Raw genomic sequence first — 8,241 nt, forward strand, 5'->3', positions numbered from 1 at the left:
TTAAGAAATAGTGTGTTACATGAAACATCCAGAATAGGTAAGTCCAGAAACACAGAAGTCACATTGGCTGGTTGCCAGGAAATGAGAGGGGTATGGGGTTTGTTTGGGGGTGACAAAAATGATTTTGACCTTGATGTAAGTGTGGATTGCACAACAGTGTGAATGTACTATTTACTATTGAATTGTACACTTTCAGATAATTAATTATGGTAGTGTGAATTTCACTTCAATTTTTTAAAAAAACACTATGTTATACATATGAATACCAGGAAGTCCCATTATAGATGCAGAATTTGCCAACTAACTTGCTAAAGTATCTAATTTACATGTCCATCTGTTCATTAATAAGATATATAGATATCATGTCCCGAGCACTGTGCTAAGGATATTGGGCTAAGTGAAAATAGACACAGTCCTTGCCTTTGAGCTGAAAGTGAACAATCCACAAGCCGCGACACTAAAGTCCTGCAGGGGACATCCATTCTGTCCTCTAGCACCCACTCCTACCTTTCTAACAAGGAATGTGTTCTCTGTGATACAGAAAGGAGGCTGATTCTACCCATCCCCTCCAAGAGGTCATTCCGAATACTCCCGCCCCCCCCAGCACAATGATTGGCTCCGGAATAGTCACATGACCAATGGTGAATCAATCAGAATCTCCCTGGAACTTGTCAGCCATTGTTATTCTGTTTCTTTTTTTTTTTTTTTTTTTTTTTTTGGTACCAGGGATCGAACTCAGGTCCTTGCGCTTGCGCAGCAGGCGGCGAAACCACTGAGCTAAATCCCAGGCCCAGCCATTGTTATTCTGAAAGGCAATGTCTTTACACTGATGTTGGTGAACAAGAGGACGCAGCTATGAGAGAGACCCAAAACCCTAAAATTAACTGCCCACTGATATTTCCAGAGACCAACCCATGAAATTGTCTTCCCTTTTGTTTAAGCTACTTTGACTTGTGTTCTATCACCCATAATTAAGATTCTATCATTGCAAGGAGAGCAAAGGCAGTGTTGAGTACTAAGGCAGTTCATGGCACCTCTGCCAGAAGATCTCGGGTAATATGATGCTTTGTCCTATAACTGACATGTAAATATGAGATCTCAATGATGATTGACCCTTGGACATTTATTTATCCTCACACTGCTGTTGTTGCACATGACTACATTAAAATTTCTAAAATGTGCGAGTCATTGATGACTCTCATGGGAAATAGGAAATGCTACACCACAGCATACTGTCTCTGAGCCCTTGGAGAATAGTGTGGAGAGGAGATATTCCTGGGGCCTCTGTGTGTCCAGAGCTCTGGGGGAACCACAGATTGAAACCACGCAAGTATAGCAGCAGTGCAGAGATTCCCCTCACTCAGCGGCCACTCAGAAGAGCCAAGGTTGCTCCTGTACACTTAACATCCTGCATCACATCCTTCATCCCAGCAAGCCTGAGGCTGGTTCCCTAGCAACGCTGCCCCTTCCTGTCCACCCACCCAGAATTGCAGTCCATTCTCCCCCACCCCCAGCCTACTGGGATCATTCCCTGATGGTCAGATTCTCACAGTCTGCTACCTGTTTCCCACCCTTACCTGGGCCCAGGAGGGGGTCTTCGCTGTTCATCGCACATGCCATTGTTATTCAGCTTTGCAGTGGATAACATGCTTCCACTCACCTTTCTTCATCCAGTGCTCATTAGGACTGCTGCAGGTAGGAATTACTCTCTTTATTCTATAGATGAGGAAACTGAGGCTCAGATAGTTTGCTTAAGGTCACACAGCTAGCAGATGAAAGAGCCAGAGTAGGACAATTAAAGGGGGAAAAAATAGCCTCATCCCAACAGACTGCCGTGCACATGAATCCTCACTAAGCCGAACACGCTTCTACTGTGCGCTTGTTTCTGTGCTTTGCGAAGTTATTCTTTCATTAAGCTCAGTGACACCCTGTGTCTCCCGCGTCGCGCTCCAACGCTTGGGGATATGTGGCCTCTTACTGCTCTACTTCTCACCCACGATGGACATCACAGGAGGTCACAGAGTCACAGGATAGGACAATGGTTAAAAGGCACTCAACCCAGGAGGCCTTTTGACAACAGGAAAGTTTAGGCGACCCCCTAGACGGTGACGGCTCATACACTAAATTGACAAAAGTAGTGCACAAAATAACTCAGGGTGTGGCTGGTGTTTCCAAAACTAATTTGAACTTCGAAGCAAACAGAACTTGAGCCCAGCAGGATTCCACCCAGCTTCCTGGTGGGGACCAACAGGTATCTTCCACCAAGGCTGGGCATCTTCTAAAACGACAAGGGCAGAGCAGACTCCCCAGAAAAAGGTACTGGGCAAGCAGGAGATCCATTCCATTTAAAATCTTGAGACAAGTTCCCAGAGATACCCTGTCACTACGTCAGCCCAGTAGGTGCTTGTGACAAGGCTGACTTTAGTCTATGTGTGCACAGCACTGTACATTTGTGAGTGTGTGTGTAGTTTTATGATCACAGCATATACAACTGCTGTTTTTGCTAAATCTGAAGCACTGAGCTATTGGCCATTTCATTTGGTTCAACCTAATGTTTTAAAACTGGAAAATTCCACATTCATGAAAGGTGTATTCAGCAGCCTCCGCTGAAAATGTACTTTTCAAAACCAACAAGCGGTCCAGAGGAACTATTTGGTTTTTGGCTGACAAGTGTGCAAAACCTGGCCTAGGGGAGTGGGCCGTGCTCCCAGTTACACCCAGCTCACCGGCGCCAGCTCAGCCACCGTCCCTCGGGTTGAGGCAGAGCTTTGCTTCCTGCCCCCAACCCCCATTCGCCTCATTCGCTGGCAAGCTTATCCTGCCCTCAGCTTGTTTGCTCATGGTGGATTCCTGTGCTTCCCATGCTCCCCAGACCACGAAAGGCTTCAGGACTCAAGACCAGCCTGGGACCCCACCCCAGCTCCTGAGACCGGATGTGCCTTCCCTTCCTGCTGCCCGCTCCACCAGCCCTTTCTCCTCCCCAGCTCCCAGCTGTTTCCCACTCCATGGCAGCACTTGACTGTTATGCAGTCATGAGAAAACCTCACAGGGCAACGTGCTGCTTTCAGGGAGAAGCTGGGAGCCTGGCAGCTTGTTGAGGACCTGGGGAAACAGAGGCTGGCAGTCAGCCACCCAGCCCGGGGCAGAGTCCACCAGAAACAAGGAGCTGCCCAGGCGGGGCTGAGCCCTAAACAGCCACCTACAGGAGTCTGAGCTCCGATCTGGCCAGGCAGGCTTCACCAGGAGAAAGCCTCCTCAGTAACCCAGGCGGGGCTGGCGCGGGGCAGCGACTGGACTCGGACTGGCTGCTGGCAGCCCTAGGGTGGGCCGTGGAGGTGGAGCAGAAGGGCAGGAGCTGGGCGGAGCACATCACAAGGCTGATTTGCTCGGGTGTTGGAGCACTGACTACCTGCTTACAACACAGGTCAGTTCACAAAACAAGGCTTTTCCGCTTGGAGTTATTTTTAATGTAAAGAATCCAGTGCTGGGCGGGAGATTTAGCTCAGTGGTTCCACCGCCTGCCTCACAGGCACAAGGTCCTGAGTTCAATCCCTGGTACCGAGGGTGGGGGGAAGAATGCAGTGCTGGGGACATAATTTATGCATTAAAAAATTATTCACTGCATCTAAAATTCATATTTAACCAATGCCCTGTACTTTACCAGCCACCTCAGGAGGGTAGAGAAGTTGCCAAAGATTAGGGGACCAAGTGCCCAGCCTGTGAGGAGCTCCCCATCTCCTCCATCTGCCCCTCTCCCGGCAGCCAAACCCATGCCACTCCCAGCTCTGCAGCGGAGGAAAGTCAAGAGGACCCAGAATGAGAAGCGTCCGCTCCCCTCCCAGTCAGTCCCCTGCCTCTATATCCCCCCAGTCCCTACATCCAGGCTGGACTCTGGCAGGAATAATCTAAATGCTCCCCACACCTGGCCATCAATACCGGGGACATGGTGGGCCCCAGCCAGTGACACCACCCAAGACCCAGGATCAGTCACAACTCTGGTCCCCATAGCAGCCTTGCTTAGGAATAACTTTTTCTTTGAATCTTGACCGCAAATGACAGCTGTAAATGATTATCCAAATGATCCACTGTAAAAAGGAATGGAAAATAGAAGAAACCCTGAATATAAGAACAGATCGAGAGCCTATGGCACTGAGGCATTTTCTTGCAGCCTTTTTTTATATGTAATACGAATTTCTTCTTATAGCTGCCCTCATGCTCTAGATTCACTCCCTCCCCCTTTTTTTTCATTTTCATTCCAGTTGTTTTTGCATTTGACATTGTCCCGTTTGATTCGACTTTAGTCTATAAATATTTACCAAATGCCTACTCCAAGCTCTGCACAGTTTGTACAGCAGTAAACAAACCTGCCACAGCTCCTGCCCCGGGACGCTGCTGCTCCGGGTAGGAGTCAGGCAGCGCACCAGTGAGATAAGGAGTGAATTAAGTAGTCACCTACAAAGTCTGCCCTATAATTCAATTGTATGCTTTGCTTTTGAGGAAATACATTCCTAGAAATACACAGAAAATATCTCAAAGGGTTTAATCTAAAATATAGATTTTTGTCCAGGACTCTAAGTAGAAGAACATTTAGATGAAAGTAGTTAACGTCTCTTTATATTTCACTCTTGATTCACACGAACCCTGGAGCTTTCTGGGATTACTGCTTAATAAAGAACTTAATAAATAATAACACACTATGATGACTTAATAAAGTACCATGATGACCATAGAAACAAAATATTCTTCTACCTGAAGATTTTTGGCTGTTATGTAGTATTCCTTTGTGTGGCTAGACCATAAATTTTTAATCCCTTACCACTTGTAAGGGATTAAATATTGACTTGTATAATCACAGCCGTGTACATCTTTGAGCATGGATATCAGTATAAGCAAATCTGATTATGTCTGAGATAAGCTCTGCACTGTGACTATTTAATAATGCGTTTTGGAGCAGAGACAAGTTAGCTGTACCCAAAACCTGTCTTCTCACCTCCTGGGCACACACTAGACTACACTTCCCATCCTCATCTGTAGCTAGGGGAGGCCACTCATTTCCGATCAGTGCAGCAGAGGTGGGAGTGATATCTCTACCCCCACTGGGCCTGACCCACGAAACCTCCCATGGTCAGGCGTGGTGCACACCTGTTACCTCAACACCTGGGGAGGCTGAGCCAGGAGGATTACAAGTTCAGGCCCAGCCTGGGCAACTTAATAACTTAGCAAGCACTTGTCTCAAAATAAAAAATAAAAAGGGCTGAGGATGCAGCTCAGTATGAAAGGCCTAGGTTCAATCTCCAGTATGGTGAAAGGAAAACAAAATACTTCCCATGTATGCCCATCCAAGTTCCTCCCGCTTTTCAGTCTTTAGAACCCATGCTTTGAGAACAGGAGAGTCACCAGGAAAGGAGCCTTTGAATTTGAATTCTCATTTGGAGAAGAGCTACCAACTTGCTGGTGAGAATCAGCCATTCTGAACATTCTGCAAGCAAGAAACGAGATTCTACTGTGCCAGCCACTGAGCTCTGAAGCTGTACCTGTTACAGCAGCTGGCGTTAACTGATACAGCAGCCCTGCCTCTCTTCCCTCACCTGGGCCCACTCCCCGGTGGGCATCACAGGTGGTAGAACTGTAGTGGCCCCCACTCCAGGTTTGCCTCCCCAGCCACCTGTGCACACCCCGAATTCACCCCAAGGACCAGGGCCAAGCCTTCCTCTTGACAGTCTTCCGGGAAGTTTGGCCCACACAGATGGACACCAATTGAAGCTGCCTACCCTGCAGCTCACTAGAAAGACGCTGGGAAGACTGCCACCTGTCTGTCCGGGGACTCGCCTCGGAGCCTGGGAGCCTGCAAGGCCAGCACCAATTTCTTCACGTGGGCAAAAAGAACTTACACAAGCCCACAGGGTAAATAGCAAAACGAACAGTGCCGCCCTGTATGGAGAGGAGCTATCATCCGTCACTGCACAGAACCTCCAGATACAGCTGCCTGCCTGCTCGGGGTTTAGGGCAGCAGGGGGTGTCCGCCTGGCAGTCCCTTTCTAAAAGCCCCTTCCTCCTGCCTAGCTGGGAGACAGGCTGTGCCTTCAGAGTCGGCGGGCCGGTTCATCTCTGTGCTGCGAGTGCCATCTAGTGGCAGATGCAGAGCAGAGCAAGGCACAGGGCTTCCCTGGCGCCATCCCCATCACCCCAGTCTTTGAAGAGCGCCAAAATTTAATGGCCAAAATCGAAATTGCTACTCAAAGCCCTTTTCTCTGCCTACCCAAAACAAACATCAAAAAATTAAAAAGTCGACCCCTGCCTTCCGCTTAGCAATTGATTTGCTTAGAGAACTACCTGCAACTCGCTCTTTCATTTCATTATTATAAAGATAGTACGTGCACGTCATTTAAAAGTTCAAACACTACTGAAAACTTTAGAAGTCAAAAATCATTCCCAATCCAGCCATTCTGATCTGCCAGTGTTAGTCTCTCTGTGCCACCCCCAAGCAGAGAAGTGGCCGGTGGCTCTGCCTTGCTCACTTTCTCATAGCTAGGACCCAGTACCCAACACCCACAGTTTAAAGGAGGGGAGGTTTACTTTGGTCCATGGTTTTGGTCCATGATCCGCTGGCTCCAAGGCAAGATGGCACGGCTGAGGGGCCTGGCGGAGGAAAAGCTGCTCAAGGCATGGCGGCCAGGAATCAGAGAAGGGAGGCGCCAGGAAGGAAGACGAACCTTTCCAGCTTGTCCCCTCAGTGACCGCCTCTTCCTACCCAACTTCAGCTCCTAACAGCAAGTCTGTGAGTACATGTTCGCAGCTTAGAACGATTACATTCACAGTGCAGAGTTTGTACATGTGCATAACACATCTTAATGCCTTTACTTCTCCTTCCTCTTTTCTCCCTCCTCCTCTCTCCACCTCTTGGTCTCCTTCTAGAGAAAGGATTTTTAACTATGCATGTTACTTTTTAACTTACAAAAAACGTTCATGAAAAGCGAAGGAAGAGGGTAACTGTGCTCACAGAGACTAGGAACTGAGTAGTTGGATCCTTCTGGGACCCCAGGGGATCAGTTGTGTGTCTCTGGCTGGTTCCCCCGGAAGCTGCCTCTCACCATAGTAGTTCCCACCTAAGCAGTTCCCACTCAAGGAATAAGGAGTGCTAATAGCCAGCCCGGGCAGGGTAGAGTGAGGCAAGAAAGCCCATCCCACTGTGGCACAGAGGTACAAGCTCCCTGAGGGACAGTACTGGCTGTCATGCACTGTGTGGTCCCAGCTCCTCTTTTCCCACCTGGCAGCCATGGGCCCTCAGTCACACAGACTGAGGGAGTGGGCGAAGGGCAGAGGCTCTAGAGAGTCACTCACAGGAGATGCCCACACCGAGAAGTCATTCTGGCAGAATTCCTGCTTACTGCCTAGTGTGATGGCGCACTCCTCTCATCCCAGCACTCGGGAGGCTGAGGTAGGAGGATCGCCGTGAGTTCAAGGCCAGCCTGGGCTCCATAGTGAGACACACGAACACAAAGAATTCCTGCTCACTCTCGACAGATGTGGTCCACAATGGAGCATCCCCCCTCACTCACACCCACAGAAAGTGCCTTACCACACCGGCCATCTCTGCCTTCCAGGGCAGATATTATCAGCTCCATGTTGCAGCTAGGAAAACTGAGACTAAGGAAAGGACATTTCCCTAAGGGCACTTAACTGGTAAGGAGCAGAGCTCGGATTTCAATTCAGGACCTAGGCTGTCTGACCCACAGCTCTCTCACATGTTTAGAGCAAAGAGGTATTTTTGTTTTGGGGGTTTTTTGGTACCGGGGATTAAACTTGGGTCCTCGTGCTTGCACAGCAGGCGGCCAAACCACTGAGCTACATCCCCGGCCCCTTTTATAGCAAAGAGAAGGGGAGAATTAACCCATTTGCCTGTTACCACCAAAAACTTCAAGAAGTTTCCTCATCTGGCCTTAACACACATTTAGTCTAGTTAACGGGTCCCAGAGGCAATTTGAACTCTGTTTTTTAATGTTTCTATTCTTGAATAAGCACCAAATAGAGTAAAATCTTAGCCATCTAGAATCCTCATAAAATTAGATGGGTTGGTGGGTTGGCTGGCTCACTCCAAAAGACAATAACCCTAAAAAAATAAATAAATAAATAAAATTTAAAAAAGAAAATAATCCTAACTTCTTCAAAGAGTCATATTTTACAAAACAATCGTCATATCCAGGCCTGGCGGTGCATGCCTAGAATCCCAGCGCTTTGGAA

General features: G+C 48.3%; 1 long non-coding RNA gene across 1 annotated transcript; it reads left to right on the forward strand.

The window, feature by feature from the left end:
- Nucleotides 1-2,875: 2,875 nt before the first annotated feature.
- LOC147821018 (uncharacterized) lies at nucleotides 2,876-6,298 on the forward strand. The gene is made up of 2 exons (XR_015447694.1): nucleotides 2,876-3,424; nucleotides 5,362-6,298. It is a non-coding gene; the product is annotated as an uncharacterized LOC147821018 (long non-coding RNA).
- The last annotated feature ends 1,943 nt before the right edge of the window (nucleotides 6,299-8,241 follow it).

This window comes from Heterocephalus glaber, unplaced genomic scaffold (assembly GCF_053883595.1).
Source record: "Heterocephalus glaber isolate CG9 unplaced genomic scaffold, H.glaber_assembly_v1.0 deba00001773, whole genome shotgun sequence".
In the NCBI taxonomy this organism is placed as follows: Eukaryota; Metazoa; Chordata; class Mammalia; order Rodentia; family Bathyergidae; genus Heterocephalus; species Heterocephalus glaber.